This window comes from Chelonia mydas, chromosome 23 (assembly GCF_015237465.2).
Source record: "Chelonia mydas isolate rCheMyd1 chromosome 23, rCheMyd1.pri.v2, whole genome shotgun sequence".
NCBI lineage: Eukaryota > Metazoa > Chordata > Testudines > Cheloniidae > Chelonia > Chelonia mydas.
Genome location: NC_051263.2, coordinates 518260 through 541015, shown reverse-complemented (window position 1 = coordinate 541015; position 22756 = coordinate 518260). Strand labels below are relative to the sequence as shown.

Below are 22756 nucleotides of genomic sequence, written 5' to 3'. Positions count from 1 at the left end.
CCCCACCCATCCTGGAACACGAGCCCCACCCAGAGCTGTAGCAAATGGGGCTCAGCTGTGCATATCAGCAAGCAGACCCCCTGCGCCCTGCAGGGGGGCTGCAGGGTTACCGTGATTAGGGCTAGTTGTTTGGCTTGCGCAGACCGCTGCAGCCACAGCCATTTGCATCATTGCACCTCGCAAAAGGTGGCAAATGCATCACTGACAGCAGGAAACACTTGATTCACACATGTCGTCATTAGCCACTGGAACTCAGCCATGGGGTGTTGTTGATACCCCTAACTTAGCACAACTCACTGTGATCAGCCGTTTATATGGACAACAAGACTATCCAGCCTTATAATAGTGAAAGCTAGCAAAAATCTTTTGGAAGGGAGATAAACCTCACGTATCAGGTTTTAAACTCATCAGCAACTAGTGGGCAGCAGGGTCAGGCTGGGAGAGGTTATCCCACATGCCCCTTTCTCTAAAGCAGCTGGTGCTGGCCCTGTCAGAGATGGGTCTAGGAGGAGGACGGTGCTGAGCCAGGCTGTTGGTACCTAACCTCTTGCTTTGCAGGCCAAGGGGGCAAAGAGTCCCACTCACATTTTTCAAAATACTCCACAAGACCTAGTCTTATAAATTCTGTGGCCTGCACCAACTTCAGACTGGTGGGGTATTAGGGTCAAATTTGTGCATTAGTCACATCCCACATGGTCCCATCTCCATGCTGTGATCCTTCGCCTCCCGCATGCGACAGCGGGTTTCAGAGTGAATGTGAATGGGGCAGTTCACACCTTTTGGAGAGACCATTTCTGGCTCCATACAGACTCAGGTAGACATAAAAAAAAGGTTTTTTGAAGGTTTTTTGTTGAAGAATTGCCACTTAGAACAACGCTTCCTCAGCTCTCGTCCCCTAATGCCCCTACTCTACTTGCGCTACATTGATGACATCTTCTTCATCTGGACCCATGGAAAAGAAGCCCTTGAGGAATTCCACCAGGATTTCAACAATTTCCACCCCACCATCAACCTCAGCCTGGACCAGTCCACACAAGAGCTCCACTTCCTGGACACTACAGTGCTAATAAGCGATGGTCACATAAACACCACATAAAAAACTTCAAAAACAGACTCCAACGTGAAACTGAAGAACTGGAATTAATTTGCAAACTGGACACCATCAAATTAGGCCTGAATAAAGACGGGGAGTGGTTGGGACATTACAAAACCTAAACCTAATTTCCCCCTACTGTTACTCACACCTTCTTGTCAATTGTTTGAAATGAGCCACTCTCATTACCACTACAAAAACGTTATTTTTCCTCCCTTGGTATCCTGCTGTTAATTGAATTGTCTCATTAGACTGACCTCACACTTGGTAAGGCAACTCCCATCTTTTCATGTATTTATACCTGCTCCTGTATTTTCCACTCCATGCATCTGATGAAGTGGGTTCTAGCCCACAAAAGCTTATGCGCAAATAAATTTCTTAGTCTCTAAGGTGCCACAAGGACCCCTCGTTGTTTTTGCTGATACAGATTAACACGGCTACCCCTCTGAAACCAGGCAGACATAAGTTACACTCCGTTCATGTTTTCAAGGGTTTTTTTCCACCCATGAGGGCTACAGAGATAAATGGAAAAAAAATAGTAACTAACCTTCTGTAACCACTGTTCTTCGAGATGTGTGCTCATGTCCATTCCATAGTAGGTGTGCACACACCACACGCACTCTTGGCAGAGTTTTTTCCCCGTAGTGGTATCTGTAGGGGCCTGTCATAGCACCCCCCGGGGTCCCATAGAATCATAGAATATCAGGGTTGGAAGGGACCTCAGGAGGTCATCTAGTCCAACCCCCTGCTCAAAGCAGGACCAATCCCCAATTTTTGCCCCAGATCCCTAAATGGCCCCCTCAAGGATTGAACTCACAACTCTGGGTTTAGCAGGCCAATGCTCAAACCACTGAGCTATCCCTCCCCCTCATGCTTATACACTGGTGTAAGGGGTACCACTGGCCCCATGCCCTCTGATAGAGGGGTAGGAGGGCAGGTCATGGAATGGACATGAGCAATACATCTCGAAGAACAACAGTTACGGAAGGTTAGTAACCCTTTTTTCTTCTTTGAGTGCTTGCTCATATCGATGCTATGGTAGGTGACTCACAGGCAGAATCCCTGGTGGTGAGCTTGGAGTTCACAGATATGTCGACTGCAACACTGCTCTCCCAAAAATGGCATTGTCACGGGCCTGCTGGGTGATGGTGCAGTGGGACGCGAAAGTATGAACTGATTACCACGTGACAGCCCTGCAGATGTCCTGGATTGGAATCTGTGCGAGGAACGCTGCTGACAAAGCCTGGGACGTTGTAGAGTGGGCTGTGAAAATGTCTGGAGGCAGAACTTTCACCTGTTCATAGCACATCCTGATGCAGGCCGAGATCCTCTGGGACGATAGCGACAGACCCTTTGTCCTGTCTGCCACCTCTATAAAGAGCTGCATTGACTTGCAAAAACTGTTTAGTCCTTTCGACGTAGATGGCCAGGGTCCACCGAAGTCTATGTTATGTTGTTGACATTCCTCATCCGATCCGTGAGACTTCGGAAAGAAAACAGGCAGAAAAATGTCTTGTTTGTTATGGAATTATGACACGCGCCTTGTCTCTCTTGATATTTAAGAGGACCCTGTGGACCAAGGTGTTGGTGGGAAAGCATACAGCAGTCCCCGCCACCCACAAGAGCAGGACGGCATCGGACAGGGAGCCCTTGCCGAGCCCGTGCATCGAACAAAACTGCTGGCATTTCCTGTTCTGTCTGGAGGCGAACTGGTCCGTGCACCCCTAACATGGAATCGACATGAGCAAGCACTCGGAGAACTGAAATTCTGATCTCATTACATGCCTCCAGCCTGGGCGACTATTGCCTTTGGGTTAATCTGGCACAATGGAGGCTGGCATAAAGGTTTTATTGGCACTTGTTTGGGGTGTTCTGCAGATGTCACCATGCTGCAACGCAGCCATAGCAATTAAACCTTTTATGCCACACCTATTTGTATTCATGTGTGCACAAAAGAGTGTGCGGGGGGGGGGGGAATCAATAAACAAGAGGCTTCTGTGGAGAATGCACTCCTTCCACAGTGTCCTTGTGTTCTCTCTGTGCAACATCTGACCCTCCTGCTGCTAGGTTTTAAAAAAGCCCCACAGTGATTCAGGTTTCAGGGAGAATCTCCCAAGGTTTATTTTTCCTGTTTATTCTTTTCGTGAATCTAAATATTCACAAAAGGTGCCCTGCTTCTATTCAGCTTCACAGTCCCAGCCCTGGCTCTCTGTTTGCGCTAACGCTGATCTTTTGCTCATCTCCAGGTTATGGTGGCATTTTTTCTTTTTATGAGGAAAAAAAGAAAAGCAGGTGTGTGTGTGTGTTCCCTCCCTCCCCCGCCCTCTCCTTTGAAAACATGAAAAAAATCGACCAAAAGAAACAATTAAAAGAAAAAAAAAATCCAAAACCCACAACTGTAGGTGAAGCAAAGCATGCGAGATGCCTCGGATTGTCATGGAAACAAGGGCTTTTGCTGTACAAGGTTACAAAGACTTTTGTTTGGCTTCTTTGTCGTTTGAAATTTATATTTCTTGGTAAAGGCCAGATGCCAACATCTGATGCACATCTGAAAAGAAAATCCATCACTGTACACGTCACACACACACACCCTCGTCAAGCTGCAGAATCCAGCCTTCTGAGTTAGTTTTAGGATTGGACTGGGAAGCTGGGTTCAATTCCTGCTCAGTCTGGGAAAGTCACTGACTCTCGCTGGGCCTTACTGCTCGCATCTGTAAAAGGAGGCGAATAAAATTAATCTTTCCTTTGTCTGTTTGGCCTGTGAGCTCTTTGAGGCAGCACCTTTCTCTCTCTGTCTATGAGGAGGGGCAGGGCAAAAAGGTGAAAAATCAAAATTTTTCATGGCATGGAAATTTCAAAAAAATTTCAGTTCTGCAAATGTGAAAATATTTTGTTTTAGTTCAACATTAATCTGCTTCCCCTGAGCTGCTGTAGTGCCTCATGGGACTTGTAGTGTGAGTATCTCACACTTCCATTGTCCTGTACGGATCAGGCTCCCCAGCCAGACTGCATCTCCCATGATACACCATGGTCACATGACCTCCTCTCCATGAGGGGCCATGTTAGTTCAACTGCAGTGCATCATGGGAGATGCAATTCAAACAGATGGGGGGCATTAGGTACCTGAACTGCAACTCTCACAGTGCATGGGGGTACCTCAGGGAACACACATTGATGTCGAACTGTCCCACCGTGAACTGGGCTATATTCATTTTCCTGATGGAAAAATAAAAAAATTTCAGCAAAAATCTATTTTTTTTCCCCACGGAGAATGCTGATTTTGCAGAAAGTGCATTTTCCAGCAAAACCCCGCCCTCATTTAGATAGAAAATTCCCAGACCGCACTAGGGAGCGGTACTCAGCTGGGCCATCCATCTGATTGGCTGCTCATCCCTCATTGCCAACTTTATAATTAAACTTAATTGCAACACACGTTCTGGAGGCTGGAGGCCGCAGGGCTTTTTGGGCTCTGTCATATCTTTTGAGTTTAGCCGCAGCAATTAGCCACTTTCTGCTGGGGAGAAAGCCATGAACTTCTGAACCATAATTAGCATTTGTTCCCAGGGAGACAGATCACATTCTGTCAAATATCTTTCCCAGGCTCTGCCACATGACAGTGAGTGGGAGCTTTGCCCGTTTCCTTTGCAGTCTTAGCAAATCCCATCCATTTTACCAATGGTGCTGCCTGCAGACACCAGAGAGGTTTTTAGTCTTGGTTTTCCCTTTGCCTGAAATCCGTAAGTCAGATTTGCTCTGCTCAGCGTTGCAATGCCTAGCCCCTGGCTGACCTGCTGGAATCCTGACCCCGAGGTAGGTGCCCAGGTTCCTGTACAACCACAGGGAATGCCTGGTGCTTCATGAAGGGCTTTTCAGCCGCTGGCCAGCTGAGCAGAGCACCCCGAAGCTTGCCAGTAGGTGCTACTGGGGAGAGGGGCAGAAAGAGGAAGCTTAGGCAGTGAGTGGGTGACCAGGTGCACCTGGGTAATGGCCCAGCGATAGTGTAAGACTACAGGCCAACATTGGTCCTCAGGAAACAATGGCTGAGTTTAAACATTAACATGAGTAACTGGCTCAAACTATGTGACCAAAAGAATCAGCTCACCCAAAAGAAGAGTTGTTTGTAGTGACCATGGCAGTACCAGTGTGATCGTACTGAAGGTTTGAGTGGACGTAATAGAAATATTGAGAACGTGGTTAATTGGGCAACAGGTGCAGGGTTTAGCCAGAAAGAGTGCCATTTTGGTCTTTGCCTAAAGGCCAAGATCATCACTTGTTTGTGTTAGTGTATAAAAAACAAGGCTTTGAGAAGGTTTTTTGTCAGAACTTTTTCCTTACCGCTTTGGAGAGACACCAGGATGGGAAAAAATCTCCTGGGCCTGCTTCTGTTGTGAGTATTTTGGCCAATGCTTATAACTGTATCACAGATACAACAAAAACAATGAGGAATCTGGTGGCATCTTAAAGACTAACAGATTTATTTGGGCATAAGCTTTCATGGGTAAAAAACCACTTCAAAATCACGTTTACTCACGAAAGCTTATGCCCAAATAAATCTGTTAGTCTTTAAGGTGCCACCGGACTCCTCGTTGTTTTTGTGGATGCAGACTAACGTGGCTACCCCTCTGATACCTGACAGATAAAACAGAAGTTTGTACATCTGCCTGTATTGGTATTTTGACTGTAATTAACATCAAGTGGCCTTTGGACGAGTAAAGGAATCCTTGTGTGGAAGCTGAGTCACAGTAAATCGTAATAAACTTAAACGAGAAATTGTTTCCAACAGACAAGTGCCTCCCTCCACTTGGGAGTCAGCCATGAACCCTCTCCGGTCAACGACTTAGTTAGGCCATGGCCTAGCATCCAAACTGCTCCCCCTCATACCCTCCGGTCAGACTGCTGCTCGTGCTCACTCTACATTTCCATGTGTCTTCTCTGTGGGTGCTGTGCTGTCTCCCTCCCACCTGGGACTGGCAGGTAACCAGTGTTAGGCATGCTCTGAGCCAGCATCAGATGGGCATTTCCTGGCCTAGTTTGAGAATCCTGCTTCTGGACCTCCGTGGCTTCAGCTTGAGCTGCTCGTTAGCTGGGGGGCGCTGTCAGTGCTTGGGCAGCTTTACGAAGGCCAACCCAAGGAAACGTAGGCACCTAGCGGGTGTAGGGGCCCACGGGGCTGGCTGGAAGCTGAATGGAGGTTTTGAAAATGTTAGTGGTGCCTAAATGGTGGATTTAGGTGCCTAAAGAGACAGGTAGGTGCCTACATACATTTAAGGAGCTGGGACTAAATCACTTTTAAAAATGCAATTTAGGCTCCTAAGTCACTCTGGCACTTAAATTGTTTTTGCTGTAACATGCCAAAGGTTTCACACACAGTCTATGGCAGAGCAAGGAACAGAACCCAGAACTCCTGGGGCCAGGTGCCGTCTCATAACCAAAAACACCTGAAAAAGAACAGAGCTGGACTCTTATAAGAATTTCCAAGACCAAATTGTAGCTGCTAAAGGTGTAAATCAGGACAGAATTTTGAGGGTTTTGGCCTCTGTTTTTAGGCTCAAGCCAAAAAGGGGACCCTCTGAATCAGCCAGGCACTGAAGGGCCCCTTAAGTGTCCTAAATGGCAAAAGAGTTTTGACTGCAGACATTGGCACATGAGTGCCATGAAAAGCACCGGGAGCTCCCAGCGACACGCTGAATGACTTGTGTTTGTGGGTGGCCAGCTCCATTGCTAGCTGCACGATAAATCCATGAACACTTCCAGCCTACTGATTCCTCCTTCACACAGCTGTCGTCCTTCCTGTGTGATGGAGTCCCCTTCACAGCTTGAAGCCACATTCGTCGCCCTGCCAGGAATTTATTTACCTTTGAAGGCAGAGTGACTCAGCAGCTGGTAAAGTCTGGAATCCATTTATAGAGAGTGGGGCTCAGCCCTGTGATGCAAACTAGCTTGTGGGATTGAGTGTCTGTTCAAGAAAAGGAAGCTTGGTTGAGAAGTAGCTACCTCACTGACGCTGAGATCTCTGCATGAAAGCAGCTGGCCGGCGGGGTCTGGCGACAAAAACTGTGCACAGGGCTGGAGGTGGCTAGAAGCAGAGGGTTATTTGGACTCAGGATCAAGAAACATTTCCAAGTGTGAGATCCCTTAGCCTATGCAATAGGAAGTGCTGGAAGCCCCATCACCTGAGACATTGTACACAAGACAGGTACAAAGTCCTGCTCACTCGTACAGGGCCCAAGGCGCTTGAAGTCAAGGAGTCTTTCATGTCTATAGACCTCAAAACACTTCACGAAGGGATGACAGCAGCACTATCACCATTTTACATCCGGGGAAACCTGGGGAACGGCGAAGGGAAGTGCCTTAGTCAGGGTCCAAGACGGAGGCTGCACCAGAGCTGGGCTACAACCCAGGAGTCCTGATGCCCAGTCCCATACTCTGGTCACTAGACCCCCATTTTCCCTCCCGGAGCTGGGACCAGAACACAGAAGTCCTGACTCGCAACCCTGCTGTTCTAACCATGAGACCCCACTCCCTGCTAAAAGCTGGGATCAGAACCCAGGAATCCTGACGGTCAGACCCCCTCTGTGGGACCATGATGTCATCAGAGACTAGATTGTCGAGAACACTCCTGCATGGGTGCTGGAGGGATGTATGAGAAGGTGTTATAGAATCATAGAATCATAGAATATCAGGGTTGGAAGGGACCCCAGAAGGTCATCTAGTCCAACCCCCTGCTCAAAGCAGGACCAAGTCCCAGTTAAATCATCCCAGCCAGGGCTTTGTCAAGCCTGACCTTAAAAACCTGTAAGGAAGGAGATTCTACCACCTCCCTAGGTAACGCATTCCAGTGTTTCACCACCCTCTTAGTGAAAAAGTTTTTCCTAATATCCAATCTAAACCTCCCCCATTGCAACTTGAGACCATTACTCCTCGTTCTGTCATCTGCTACCATTGAGAACAGTCTAGAGCCATCCTCTTTGGAACCCCCTTTCAGGTAGTTGAAAGCAGCTATCAAATCCCCCCTCATTCTTCTCTTCTGCAGACTAAACAATCCCAGCTCCCTCAGCCTCTCTTCATAAGTCATGTGCTCTAGACCCCTAATCATTTTTGTTGCCCTTCGCTGGACTCTTTCCAATTTATCCACATCCTTCTTGTAGTGTGGGGCCCAAAACTGGACACAGTACTCCAGATGAGGCCTCACCAGTGTCGAATAGAGGGGAACGATCACGTCCCTCGATCTGCTCGCTATGCCCCTACTTATACATCCCAAAATGCCATTGGCCTTCTTGGCAACAAGGGCACACTGCTGACTCATATCCAGCTTCTCGTCCACTGTCACCCCTAGGTCCTTTTCCGCAGAACTGCTGCCTAGCCATTCGGTCCCTAGTCTGTAGCGGTGCATTGGGTTCTTCCGTCCTAAGTGCAGGACCCTGCACTTATCCTTATTGAACCTCAACAGATTTCTTTTGGCCCAATCCTCCAATTTGTCTAGGTCCTTCTGTATCCTATCCCTCCCCTCCAGCGTATCTACCACTCCTCCCAGTTTAGTATCATCCGCAAATTTGCTGAGAGTGCAATCCACACCATCCTCCAGATCATTTATGAAGATATTGAACAAAACCGGCCCCAGGACCGACCCCTGGGGCACTCCACTTGACACCGGCTGCCAACTAGACATGGAGCCATTGATCACTACCCGTTGAGCCCGACAATCTAGCCAGCTTTCTACCCACCTTATAGTGCATTCATCCAGCCCATACTTCCTTAACTTGCTGACAAGAATGCTGTGGGAGACCGTGTCAAAAGCTTTGCTAAAGTCAAGAAACAATACATCCACTGCTTTCCCTTCATCCACAGAACCAGTAATCTCATCATAAAAGGCGATTAGATTAGTCAGGCATGACCTTCCCTTGGTGAATCCATGCTGACTGTTCCTGATCACTTTCCTCTCCTCTAAGTGCTTCAGGATTGATTCTTTGAGGACCTGCTCCATGATTTTTCCAGGGACTGAGGTGAGGCTGACTGGCCTGTAGTTCCCAGGATCCTCCTTCTTCCCTTTTTTAAAGATGGGCACTACATTAGCCTTTTTCCAGTCATCCGGGACTTCCCCCGTTCGCCACGAGTTTTCAAAGATAATGGCCAAGGGCTCTGCAATCACAGCCGCCAATTCCTTTGCTTGTGTTTGCCAGGTCTTCTCTGTTTCTGGCTGCCACATACAGCTGCTTGCCTGCTTTCTACCAATACCATGCCAGTCGAGTCATACAGTCATGGAGTTTCAGGCCAGAGGCCACCAGCTCCTCTGTTCTGACCTCCTGCATACCACAGCCCACCAACACCACTCAACAGCTGCACGCGCAACCAAAATTACACTCAAGTATTAGAGCCCTTAGGGGACTAGACAGTCCTGTGCCACAGGCAGAGAAGAGGAGGGACGCAAGGTGCACCAGTGCTCAAGGGCCTGCAAGGGCAGGAAAATCATTAAGGGCAATAGAACCATATAATCCTGGCGACAGAGAGAGAGAGAGATTATACGTCTCACCGTGGGGTGACTGCGTGGCTGGCCCAGGAGCCATCATTACCTTTTGTGATGTTATTGTTTATCTGGTGTTTAACGCTGACTATAATAGAGGTTTGGAAATTAGAGAGTAAAAAGAAACCAATTTCCCGGGTTCTGCCAGATGAACGGCATTGTTCTCAGCAGCTCAAGAGGCTGCTTAAGGGCCTTGGAAACTGTCACAAACCCCCTGGGACTTATCAGCCCATGTTGTATGAAAAGCCTCAAAATTCTTTCCATAACAACAACAACCCTCCCCTCCATCAGTGGAACAATACAGTTAGACGCTGGGATTCTTGTGCCCTGGCCATTCCCCATCTGTACTAGGAGAACTTTGGGAAGAGGCATCCGGACTTTTCTGTAAGTAAAAGTAAAGTTTAAAAGAAAAAATGGGAAGTTTTCTTTTCTTTTAAGGCAAATTGCACCATTAAAGGCAATTCTTTTAGCCTTCCCTGTGTTCCCGTGCTGATTGCTGCTCCCTTGGGATCCTGCTTTGGAGCAGCGTGGGTGGAGGACTGGCATGTGTTCAGGCAGTGGGGAGTATTTTTAACTCTGTGTGTGTGTGCGCACACGCGTGTGCGTGCACTGAGTGATAACATAAGTTACGTCCTGCTCACACTCTATCCCAGGAACCCACAGACGCACAGCCTCACTCACTCTCACGGGTGGGCAGGAGGCATGGGTATCACATCAAACAACAATTCTTCTCTTCCTGGGTCTGTCACCAGCCCAAAGCTAGGCTTAAATCCTGGCCCTACTGAACTCAACAGGAGTTCTATAACTGACATCAGCAGAGCCAGGGTTTCAGGTCCCCCCACCTCCCCCAACTGCAAATTATGGTGTCTACTCTTGGCGTTGGCAGCTACATCAACTGGAGCAAATTCCCTAAAGTGGGGGAAGCCTCCCCGCCCTTCAACAGTTCTAGACTCAGACGAATCTCAGGAAGCCAACGATACAACAGCACTGCTTCGCCATGGCGTCGTTTCTCCTGGGATTCACTTCGGCGACATCGGTGGCAGTCCGTGCAGCTACACACCGCAGCCAAAGGCTCTGGCAGCAGGACACTGAACTTGTAACGACAGCAGTGTGAACATGCTGCCGCAGCGTCACTGATTGGCAACGTGCTAGTGAACGCCGACTCAGATACATCTACATGTGTTGCAATCATGGGGAAACCTTGTGTGAATCCCCCATGACAGAGCAGAGCTTCCTGCACTATGGTTGCACGTTGGTGGCAGCTACGGGGCAGTACTGGGAAGGATTTTATTTAGCTGGGCTGAAACTGCCAATGTGCAAACAGAAACCTTTAAATCATGTTATCTTTGACGCTTGGGTTTTTCAACAGGGAGCATTTAAAATGAATGCCTGGGGCTTGATTTTTCCATTTACACCACTGCAAAACCCTGCCACAGCTGAGCCAGGGTAGCACTTCCCATTCTACACTGGTGTAAATAGCTGCACTAGGTAACGGGCCCGGAGATTCAGCCCGCACCCCACCCTGGTTCTAATCCCTGCTTTCACAACAGCGCCCAGTGTGGACTTGGGTCAGCACTTTCAAAAGCGTGCTACCTTGTGCACATCAGCAGCAGCCGCGAATGCCCATTACACAGGAGGTTAGTACCCTTCTCCTCATGTTACAGCTGGGAAAGGGACTTGTGCAGAGCTCAGAATAAAACCAACAGCTCCTGTGTCCCCCCCGCCAGCCAGTCTACCAGGGGCTACGTGCTTGACCAGAGACATCAAGGGCCTGATTTCCCACCACTGTAGTTTAAGTCAGTGGGAGCAATGGGTGCTCAGTCCCTCTGAAAACTCGGTGTCTGTAGCTGGGGAGACCCCAAACTCAGTGCCCACTCTGGCTGCTCTGCTCACGCCCTACACACGGGGGTGCTGTGAGCGTGTCATTCATGAATTGGTACATCGAGGGACAGCTTGTGCGACACACTCAGCACCCCTGTAGGTGCCTTTACCAGTGGTTCTCAACCAGATGTCCGTGGCCCCCTGCAGGGCCGTGAGCAGGTTTCAGGGAGTCCGCCAAGCAGGGCCAGAGTCGCTGGGGCCCAGGGCAGAAAGCTGAAGCCCTTCCACATGGGGCTGAAGCCTGGGGCCCTGAGCCCCACCACCCGCGGTTGAAGCTGAAGCCTATGCCATGTAGGTTTGCAGGGTCCCCATGCAATTGCCCTGCTTGCTAATCCCTCATGCCGGTCCAGGCTTTTATACGCAAAAAACCGGTTGTTGCGGCACAGGTGGGCCATGGCGTTTTTATAGCCTGGGCGGGGGGCTCACAAAGGAAAAGGTTGAGAACCCCTGGCCTATATGAAGTGCAGGCACTGCTGGATGTTGACCAGATGTGAGCATTCAGCCCTATCGAAGGCTGGCTGCACTGGGACCCAAGAGACCTGGCGTCTATTCTTGCCTCTGCCACGGACTCTGTGGGTAAGTCAGTTCAGTTCCCTGTCCGTAAAATGGAGCTAACCATTCTGTTCTCACACCCTTGGCTGGTTAGACTGAGAGTTCTTTGGGTCAGGGGACACGTCTGTGCAACACCTGGCATAAAAGGGCCCTGAGTTCAGTTGGGACGTCTAAGTGGTACTAAAAGAAAAGGAGGACTTGTGGCACCTTAGAGACTAACCAATTTATTTGAGCATAAGCTTTCATGAGCTACAGCTCACTTCATCAGATGCCTTTAACAGTACTCTGTATTATAGGCTCTCTGCTATACCACTTTCAAGAATGTACCTTTAAATTCCAGCTTCCCTTTGCACTATACAATCCCGGATACCTTTTATCGTTCACTGCGATTTAATGTTGCTAGCCAGGTTAATGTGGTTACATTAGAATAGCAAATGTTGCATTGCTTATTGAAATAACCTTGGGCAATTGATGCATGAAACATTAAGTAATTGCCAGAAAACAACAGAAACAAAGCAGCAGAAAAGACAAGTCGCATTTTAACACTGAAAAAGAAATTGTCCAAAGTGTTTGCCAAAAAGATGGCCAGTGGGTGGGAGAGTGGAAAAAGGTCTGGAGGGGATTGTTAAAAAGTCTCTCTAAACATAAAAAAAAATGCAAATCCCTTGCTGGATGGCTAACAGGGCCCCTGGATAGCTGAAAAAAGGGACACCCTAGTCCGAGAAATCTAATTTGTGTGTGCAGAAGTTTTCACCATGACTAAGTCTCTTTTCTGGTCTTGCTTGAAGAGATGATGCTACCAGCTTCCTTGAAGCTCCTAGCGCCACCGACCAGCAGCAACGTGTTGCGGAATTTCTGAATGGAGAAAGCAGGGAAGTCTAACATACAAGTCATTATGGGCCAGGGTCTCCACTGCTCTTAGCACCAAAGAGGACCTAAAATGGCACATAAATCTTTGATGGACTTCTGCATTGGGTGGATTTATATCGGAGGCCTCAAATGAGATCCGACCCCCAACTGTGCTGTGCACTTGAAAGCCACAGTTTCTGCCTCAAAGAGCTTACAAAGGAAGCTTCATTTTACAAATGAGGAACGGAGACACAGAGACGGGACCAATGTGTCTGTGGCTCAGGCAAGAACTGAACCCAGATCCCCTGTCACATGTTCTAACTACAGGGCCAACCTGGCTCCCTACACAGCTGTCAATCCAGCCTTCCTTGGAAATGTAAACCTAAATGCCAAGCTGAAGGTTTGCAAAGGAGAAGAAACCTGTGCATCAAGTGAAACGCTTGGAAAGAGGACTGAGTGGGCTGGCTGTAGAAAGCTCGCCGAGGTAAATTACTGGGTGATGAACTGCATAGCAGTGAGAGCGCAAGCAGCAATCTCAAGCCACCAGGCACTCTGACTTAAATCAATGTTTAGTTAATATTTCTGTGCATGCTCCAGAATTGATGCACATATAAATAAACTACTGCATTCACTGCATTGCAGGAGAAAAGCAATCTGCCTCTTTTGTCTCTGACAGCTATACCTGTCTTTTTGTTCTTAAGAGAGCCATACTCCATGGTCATCTAGTAATCCAGAGAGCTGTATGGGGCCTGGGCAGCCACTGCCCACATCTATGATTTTGCCCTCCAGCTCTCGAATTGAACAGTTATTTTGGAGTGGTCAGTCCTACTGAAAGCCGTGATATGAGATTTTATATTGTGATATCATGCTCTTGGCTCTTATCGATAAAGTTCAAAGCACCTTACAGAATAAGCTCCAATATCATTGAGGTCAGAAGGTCTAGCAGTGTGTTAAACAAAAACCACTCCACCCTGCCAGGCACCATCTGTCTCTGTTATCTCCACCACATCCATATGTACCCCTCAATCCATCATCTCCATATATACCTCTTCACCCACCATCTTTACTCATCTCCCCAGGTAGATCTGTCTGTCATCTACATACGGATCCCTCTATCTGTCGATCCAGCCCTATCAAGCCCATCATGGCTCTGATGCGGGCACCCATCCCCTTGCAGCCCCAGAGCATTGTAACTTGTGCCCTTTCCGCGCACACAGCTGCAGCAACAAGTACCTACTCTGTCTGAAGCTGGGGCTGACTAATCTCTGACTAAATTAAAACCTAACGACAAATGAATAATCAGCAGCCTGTTAATAAGCCTGTTGACTTCTCACTAGAGACTTTGTTTCTCAAAGGGGGGGAGGGGAGGCGCTAAAAACATCCGTGGCAGAGGCATCTTGCAGAGGCAGAAGCGTACTAGCACGGCCCACGGGGGAAGCTACCGGTTTGTTTCTCGGAGTAGTGAATGGACATTGGTTTTCATAGGCCTCTTGCTAGTCTGTGGTCAAAGTGACCAGGGGTTAAGTGCAATCTGGGAACTTGCTATTGAAATTTTGGATTTAAACAAAGAAGTGGCCCTCAGAATGGGTGACATCACAGATGAGCCATCCCCAGGGTGAGCACATCTAGGAACCCTACCAGGGGGACCCTGGCCCTGTGCTAACTGGGCTCACTGTGGCAGGGAATGCATTGCTCTTACACACATTGTTCGAAGCAGGGAGCAGGCTGGAGCAGGCACAGCGGTGTATAAAACGCTCCCTAACCAAAAGGGTGGCATTTTACACACACTTTGGCCCAGGGTAGGGGGTACAGGTAGGGAGAATCAGCCCCCTGGTTTTCAAGGGAACGCACAGAAAGTGAAACGCAAACCGTGTGGCTCCTTTAACTACTTTGCTACATTTTGTTTTTGGATGGGCACTTCCTTGTTTGAACAGGGGACTGGGAAATGTCACTGAGCAGCCCTGGGTCAGCACTGACCCTTCACGAGCATGCTTTGCCTTTGAGACTTCTTGCCTGTTGCCACTTGCCCTGCGCATTGACCATGGAACGCAATCGCGGCAGCTAAATGAGGTTCACAGAAGAGTAAATGTTAGGTGTTAAAGGTAACCACAAAAGCTTTGCAGCAGCACAAAAGGTGGCAACAGCCAAGGACTTTCAATCAGCTGCGAGTCATGAACCATATTTACTGCACAGAAAGAGCAGCCATATGTAAAGGATTTAGCCACATTACACACCCAGTAACCTCCATGTCCCAGTACATGCTGCTTAGCAGGTCAGGGTCCGAGATGGTGATGGAACATTCTGCAAAACCACATGCACCAACAACAATGGGAATCATTTGAATGGGGCAGTGTTGAAGCAAACTTCTCCATCAATCTGCAGGCAAACTCTCTCAGAGTAAAAAGAAAAGGAGGACTTGTGGCACCTTAGAGACTAACCAATTTATTTGAGCATAAGCTTTCGTGAGCTACAGCTCACTTCATCGGATGCAGTGAAGTAGCTCACGAAAGCTTATGCTCAAATAAATTGGTTAGTCTCTAAGGTGCCACAGGTACTCCTTTTCTTTTTGCGAATACAGACTAACATGGCTGCTATTCTGAAATCTCCCAGAGTAGCCATTCATGCCTAACACTAGGGGTCAGGGTCACCGAAGAACTTAGGCACTGTAATGCTAGTGTAATCAATTACTATTAATTTTATATGTGAGAGCTCCACTACTCTGGTGATAGGGAGCAGGAGAAAACCAGAAGACATAGTGTTTAGGGCCAGGAGGGACTATCAGACCAGCTAGTCGGACCTCCTGGATCTCACAGGCCAGAGAATTTCACCCAGTTACCCCTGTATCGAGCTCAATAGCTTGTGTTTGGCTAAAGCACCTCCCAGAAAGGCCTCCAGCCTTCATGTCACCAAGAGATGGAGAATCCGCCACTTTACTTGGGAGTTTCGTTCCAATGGTTCATCATCCTCACTTTTCAAAAACGGTCTTCACTGAATGTGTCTGATTTCAGCTTCCCGGCATTGGTTCTTGTTCTGCCTTTCCCTGCTAGGTTAAAAAGACCTTTAGTCCCTGGTATTTCCCCCCGCCCCCACCCCCATGAAGGTAGTTCTACACCATCACCTCTTAATCTTCTCTTTGATAAGCTAAATAGATTGAGCTTTTTGAGCTTCTCACTGAGGCATTTTCTCCAGCCCTCGAGTAAGTTTTGTGGCTCTTTTCTGTATCCTCCCCAATCTTTCAATATCCTTTTTAAAATGTGGGCACCAGAACTGGACCCCAGTTGGTCTCACCAATGCCGTCTACAGAGGTAAGAATCGCCAGCCTGCTCCTATTCACTACCACCACTTTATACAGACAAGGGTCGCATTAGTCCTTTCCACTGCATCACACTGGGATAAAGCATTTCAAAGGCACAGAGGAGAGTGAGGTGAAAGTCGCTGGGAACCGGGTGCTGAGCTCCCCTTTGAAAATCTCCCTAGGTATAGTCAGAAGGGCTGGGAACCCACAAATCCCATTCGAGTCAGTGCCAGCACCTTAGAAAAACTCAGGCAGAAGGTAGGATTTTCAAAAATGCCGAAGTGTTAACATTTTCAACAGCCCCTAAAAGCCTCTTTTCCAAAAGGGAACGAGACTTAGGGTTTGATTACTGAGCACCCATCACTCCTGTTGACTTTCACCAGAGTGCTGGCTGCTGAAAAATCAGAGCTTTAGGCTCCTTCAGTGGCTGATCACTTTTGAAAAAGGGACGTAAGCGCTGAAGTCACTTGGGCATGTCTGAAAATGAGACCCTTTGGCAGTAATTCCCCACCTCAGTGGCAGGTGGGTGACTGCTTGGTGAGGGCAAGAAATTCATTATGAAGGGACAGAATGAAGTTCAGAAACAAACTTTTTATTAAAAGTCAGTAGAGAGAGAAACTATGCAGTTCCCTGCAGGAAACACTCAGAGACCTACAGCCTGTGAGCAGCACATGGTCCATTCTGGCCTGAACGTCTGCGTCGATAAAAGCAAACGGGCTTAGCTCTCCCCTGCCCTGCATTTCATGCAATCATTGACATTAGTGCAAACCAGAATGGCATCATTCAGCACTCACTTTGCTCAGGTGTCCACAGAAGATCAGGCTCTGGATTGGCGTGTTTGTTGCATGTGTGAATGCACACTATGGGGGGGTGACATTTTATTTTTGTGCCGAAGACTAGTCCAAGGACAAGGCACTCTTTCCACAGATTAATCTCACCTCAGTGTACTATATGTTATGTACACTGCGTGATGAATCTTTCCTCCATTAACACTGCTAGATGCACTTTCTAACCTACAATTCTCTGCATTCAGTGAATACATTTGCACAGATATTCAGGGGCAGTGTTGTAAACCGTGTATCTATTAAGGAACAAGAAGATCTGAAATAAGCTAGTCTTGGGAACAAAGTAAGATTCAATATTTCTTGGTCCTCCTAGAAACTTTTCTTTAAAAAAAATAATTCTTATTTCTAAAGGTTATGAAAGGTCTGATTTGAAAGCCCAGCAGGAGTTGTACAGAAATCTAAGTTCATTGCTGCAGAATGGGATTCTGCACAATTGCTCCCCTAAACCGGTCCATTTAATTTTCAATATCACGGGCCACTCTTTCCTCTGTTTGGCAGGTTCAAGGAGGAGACCTGCAGGGCTGGTGTGTAGGCATTTATACAAACACTGGAGCAGCCCCTCACCCACGGCTGTCCCGGTGCCGCTGCCAGGGTCAAAGAACCCTGCACTGTGTGGCATGGAATCTGTGCTCATGAGTACACATGCGTACGGCTTCTGAGAATTGTAACTCAGGATTTCTCTCCTCACAGCAACCAGAGAAGCTCCCAGTCACATTTTCAGCCCTTCCTGATCTCTGTGGGGACAGCAACATTTTGAAGCCACTCACGAGAAGGAGCTTGGAAACAAATACTTGGAGCCAAATTTAGCCCTTGCGTAAAGACTGTGGGTGTAATTCCACTGATGGCCCCAGGGTTCCACATCCTCAGCCCGTGTAAATCAGCCAAGCGCCACGAAAGTTAATGGATTTAGGCAAATTTACAGCAGCTGAAGACTTGGACTACTGTCTGGGGAGTAAAACGTTCATTGCTGAACCTCAATACACATGAAACTTACCTGTTTTCATGCTGTGTTACAAACTCAAAACTTAGACCAGTCTTTCCATGTTCAGAAGTTTTCCAAAAGCAAATGAGGGCCTGGCTCACTGATTTATGGTTTCAACATGAAATCAAATGAAACTTGGCTGTGTTGGGCAGGGGGCGTGCACACGCAATAGCCAGGCTCTCTACGTGTATGCCAGCCTCTGCATGTATGAGTAGGTGCATGCCAATCAATACGTGCGCCCACCTGTGCATGCTAGCTAATGTGCTAGTGTGCAAATTGTGTGCGCTAGTGCATGAATGTGTACAGGCCAGCTTGTGTGCACACGTGCACCTGCACCAGGGCGTGTGGGCACACCAGCCTCATTGTATGTGCAGAGTCTACACTCGAGCTACATGCAATGCTTTAGCGTTGTGGGTCACAGCATGGTGCTTCTCCCTTCACTGTCTCAGCCCAGACAGCACACGAGGCAGCTGCCTGGGGACCAGCCTGTGACGACGGGACGCAGCAGGGAGGGGGGAGTGTTGACCTGGGAATGTGCCCTGGGGAGGGGAGATCTGAGAGCCTGTCACCTGAGCCGGGAGGGGGAGGTAACACCTCTGCCCAGGAATGTGAACAGAGGCCGCAGGAGAGAGCCTGCTGGAGGGGAGCGGGGGGGTTAGTTTTGAGTTTGGATGGAGAAAGGCAGGGAACCCTAGGGCTGGGGTCTAAGCTCCCTGCTCCTCCAGAAGGACTTGACTGAGGGGTCCTGGGTGTACCCACAAGCTCTGTTTTGGACTGTGTTCCTGTTGTCCAATAAACCTTCTGTTTTACTGGCTGGCTGAGAGTCTCAGTGAATCCCAGGGAGAGGGGTGCAGGGCCTGGACTCCCCCACACTCCGTGACACAGCCACACGGTGGGGTGAGACAAGAGCCATGCATGTGACCACTGCTCTGGGACTCCCTCTCCGCTCCTCTCCTTATCCCTGTCCGCTGCCTTTGTTCTGACTCACCAGACGCAGTGCGGGAGAGTTACGTCTTGGCATTATCAACTGTGCTGAAAGAGCAATGAATTCTGATCAGCTACTGGACGCAGAATCAGCCGCTCCAGCCCCCAGCTCCATCTTTGGTTAGTAGCTACATAAATGTGACAAAGATGCACTGGTTCGGTGGCACCAGAAGGTTCTCTAGCTCGGTGACTCCCATTAATCAGTGCCTCATTAGGGGAGGTCACCATAAGCCAGATCCATCTTGGGGGGCGGGAGGGGGAGGGGGAAGAGATACTGGGGAACATTTTCAAGTGACGCAGGAGAAATTTTTAGCTAAACTTTTTTTTTTTGTGAAAAAAATTCAGATTTGGTGACACTGAAATGTTTTGCTAATTCATGCTGATCTCAGTATTGGGGAAAAATATTCAGAGAAACTGGAAACGTTTTGTTTACATTTTTTGGTTCAAAATGACTTTTTGTTTCAAAAGTTCCTTCCAGTGTATTTTTAAAAAATTCAAACACATTAAAAAACCACTCAAAACAAAAATGGTGGGTTTTTTGACTTTTCAATTTGGTGAGAATTTTGGAAAAAATTAATTTTCGGTTCAACCCAAAATTGTTTTTTGCCCAATTTTTAACAACAGCCAGCAAACGGAACAATCAGTTATTTTCAAGCTGTGCTAGTGAGCCTTAGCCCCATTAACCTGTGAGTCTATGACACTCAGGGGGCCGTTGGAAATGTTACCCCTAGTTATTAAAGGCCCAATTCTGCTGATTTAAAGTCTTTCTGCAAACACTTCAAAACCCCAAAAGCTCCAGGATGAATTTGTTCTCCATATATTACACACACACACACACACACACACACAGGGCCAGCTTTGCCATTGCTCTGTGCCTTGTGTGGCCATTCACACCAGCACCAAGTGGAGGTAAATTGGCACACTTCTGACTTACTAAGTTTGCACTCGTGCAAATATACAAGGTGCAGGGCACTGGAGCATTCGGCCCATGAGCGTGTATGTGCACGAGCAAATGTGTGACATGCAGGTATTTCCCTGAGACGCTTTTACTACCAGCTGCAAGTACATGAAATATTACCGGGGGCGGGGGGGTGTAAGCTGTGCAGTTTGCTGCGGTTGAAGAAGAGCCAGAGAGCTGGTTTAGTCTCCTTTTTTAAGAAACAATCTCATGGACCCCATCGAGAAGGCTCCAGAGAGGGAAAAATTATTTTTGCTAGGAGAAATGACGAACTGTATAAAGGGGCGAGAAACGGCAGCTGGGCTTTAAGGTGGAACTGCAAACGTGCTGTTTCTCGGACAAGCAGAAAATCTTTGCATCTTGCAGACAACTTTTTCAGAGGCTGGAGGAGTCGATGCATGATGTGATTTGAGCTGTTGATGCCAGGTTCCAGCACTCAGGGAACTCTCTCATGTGCTCGATTCTTTCCTTTTACTGATCATATAAAAAAGATTTCCCCTCCCCCTTCCTCTTTTTTTAAATGGTCTTTTAAATGCTTTATGACACATGTAATGGCCCATTTAGTTTATATGCAGCTGATAAGATATTTTGTCAGATGATAAAGGGCTTTTCACTCTAGAGATCGGGGCCTTGAAATGTCATAAAATTTTCCTTCACTGCAGCCATTAATTGGATTTTTCATTTCAAAGCTATGGTAAATCAGATAACTTATAACTGTCCAGAGAAACATCCTTCTCGTGCCGTCCCTGGCGCAGCCTGTGCTGATGACAGGCTGCAGCAGCCATCTTGGTCTAAGGAAGGGAAGAGTCTCTTCCTGTCTAGCTTTGGAAATGGTTACAGGGGGTAACAGGTACATTTATTATTTACTAAAAATCTTGCTAAATAGGACGTGCTCTGCTAGCTGTTTGAGGGCCAGCTGGGTGTTCCTTCTGGTGTGAAGATAGGTAGCCTGAGAATTCAACTCTTTTCTTTGCACAAACAAGCAGAGCGTGTCTGAGCAGTGGTCACCAACACAGAGCCTGGCGCGAGGACACGCTGGGCCTGATTCACTGTAGCACTGGTCCGCAAATGGTGGAAACTGGCACAGCACCATTAACTTGGATGGAGGTGCCTCTCTGATACCGGACAAAGACCTGGCCTGTAGCCGCTCAAGAGGTGAGCATGGCCCTAAATCTCCTGAGAGCAGGCTCTGTTTGGGGTGTTGCTACCAGCTCCACCTATAATGTAAAATACACCCTCCGTTCTCTCCTATTCAGCACTTTCCATCTGCCCATCTCAACGCACTTCACAAAGGTGGGTCAGTATCAAGGACATGGCAAGGTGGCAAACTTAGGAATAGATCTCAGGTCTCTGAGTCCCGACCCAATGTGCTAGCCAGGGGACTTCTCTGATGAAAAATATGCATCTAGTTTCCAGTGTGACCTTTTTCTAAATTCAGCAGATTTCCCTCAGTTGCGCTGTGTACGTACGTACGTACGTACACACACACACAAGCTGTAAATAAATCCAACTCTAATCAGGGGTGAAAGTAAGTCAAGCGACTTACCGGTACGCTGGGGCCAGCTCTGGCACCCGGAAGGGGAGGGGCTGAGGGGGTCAGAGCCAGCCCCAGCCCACCCTGTAAGGTAAGTGCCCCCCCCTTCTCCTCCTCCCCCCTCCCCCACCAGGGTAGCAGCAGCAGCCCGGGGCTCCGGGGGCTATTTAAAGGGTCTGGGGCTCCCCTGCTTCTACTGCTGCGGTCCTTTAATTAGCCACCGGAGCCCTGGGGAAGCGGCTGGGCTCCAGCGGCTATTTAAAGGACCGGGGCGGTAGAAGCAGGGGAGCCCCGGGCCCTTTAAATAGCCCAGGGCTCCAGCAGCAGGGATCTGGAGGCAATTTAAAGGGCCTGGGGCTCCAGCCACTGCTGGGAGCCCCAGGCCCTTTAAATTACCCCCTGGGGAAGCTGGGCTGCCCCAGTACGGTGCACCGGCTCTTGCTAATACTATTATGCCTTATCCCAGCACACGTCTCAGGCAAAGATCTCACATCAACTTCTGAAACAGGAATTAAAAAACCCTCTCAATAGCAGGGAGAAGGAACATTTTCCCCAGCTTATAAGTGATAATTTCAGGGCTGGATTCTCAGATGGCATAAATCGATGCCATTCCATTGAAGTCAGTTGGGCTAGGGCAATTTACACCAATTCAAGAGTTGGCCCATGCATTACAGGTGATGGGATGACGAAGGTGCAGCAGCTGTATGCTGATCGAGAGGAAATATTTTTCTGTGCAGTATCACAGGAGGTCGTTTGGAAGCGTAACCTAGAGACTCCTCACATTTGAGGCGATTAAAGACAAAATCGTGCCTCTCTGGGAACGCAAGCCAATCACAGAAAGCCTTTAGCATAATAAAAAAGATTAAAAAAAGATAAAAAGCTGCTACCAAAAGCTAAAACTTCTGTCCCTGTCATTTTATTTACAGATTATCCATATGCACCATGGGGGGCTCACTCCAAGGACACTTAACTAGGGACTTCAGGATGATTGTTCATGGCACAGACATGTTTTTTAGCTAAACACTGGGGTTGCCTTGCTGGAAGAGGGGCCTTATCAGGACAGACAAGAGATGTGGTACGCCACTAACGTTCTGTTAGACAATGTTAGATTTGACAGCTGGTATCAGATGCTCTCGGCTGGAGTCAACGTTAAGCATGTGGCAACTAGGGCTTTCTGTACAGACACACAGACATTCATCTTGTTCTTCTTACATGTTTGCTTCCTGTCTGCCATGAGTGGCACACAAAGCACAATGTCACAA

The 22756-nt window shown here is 48.1% G+C and overlaps 2 long non-coding RNA genes across 2 annotated transcripts in view; one reads left to right on the top strand and one right to left on the bottom strand.

Annotated features, from left to right (window-relative positions):
- LOC119564397 overlaps positions 1 to 13405 on the top strand; it is a 28716-nt gene extending 15311 nt beyond the window's left edge. Inside the window, exon 3 of the long non-coding RNA XR_005223182.1 lies at positions 12836 to 13405. This is a non-coding gene — a long non-coding RNA (uncharacterized LOC119564397). The remainder of the gene's footprint in view (positions 1 to 12835) is intronic.
- The window catches only part of LOC119564396, a 161277-nt gene that overhangs the window by 31553 nt on the left and 106968 nt on the right, over positions 1 to 22756 (bottom strand). The gene's annotated exons all lie outside the window — the stretch shown is intronic.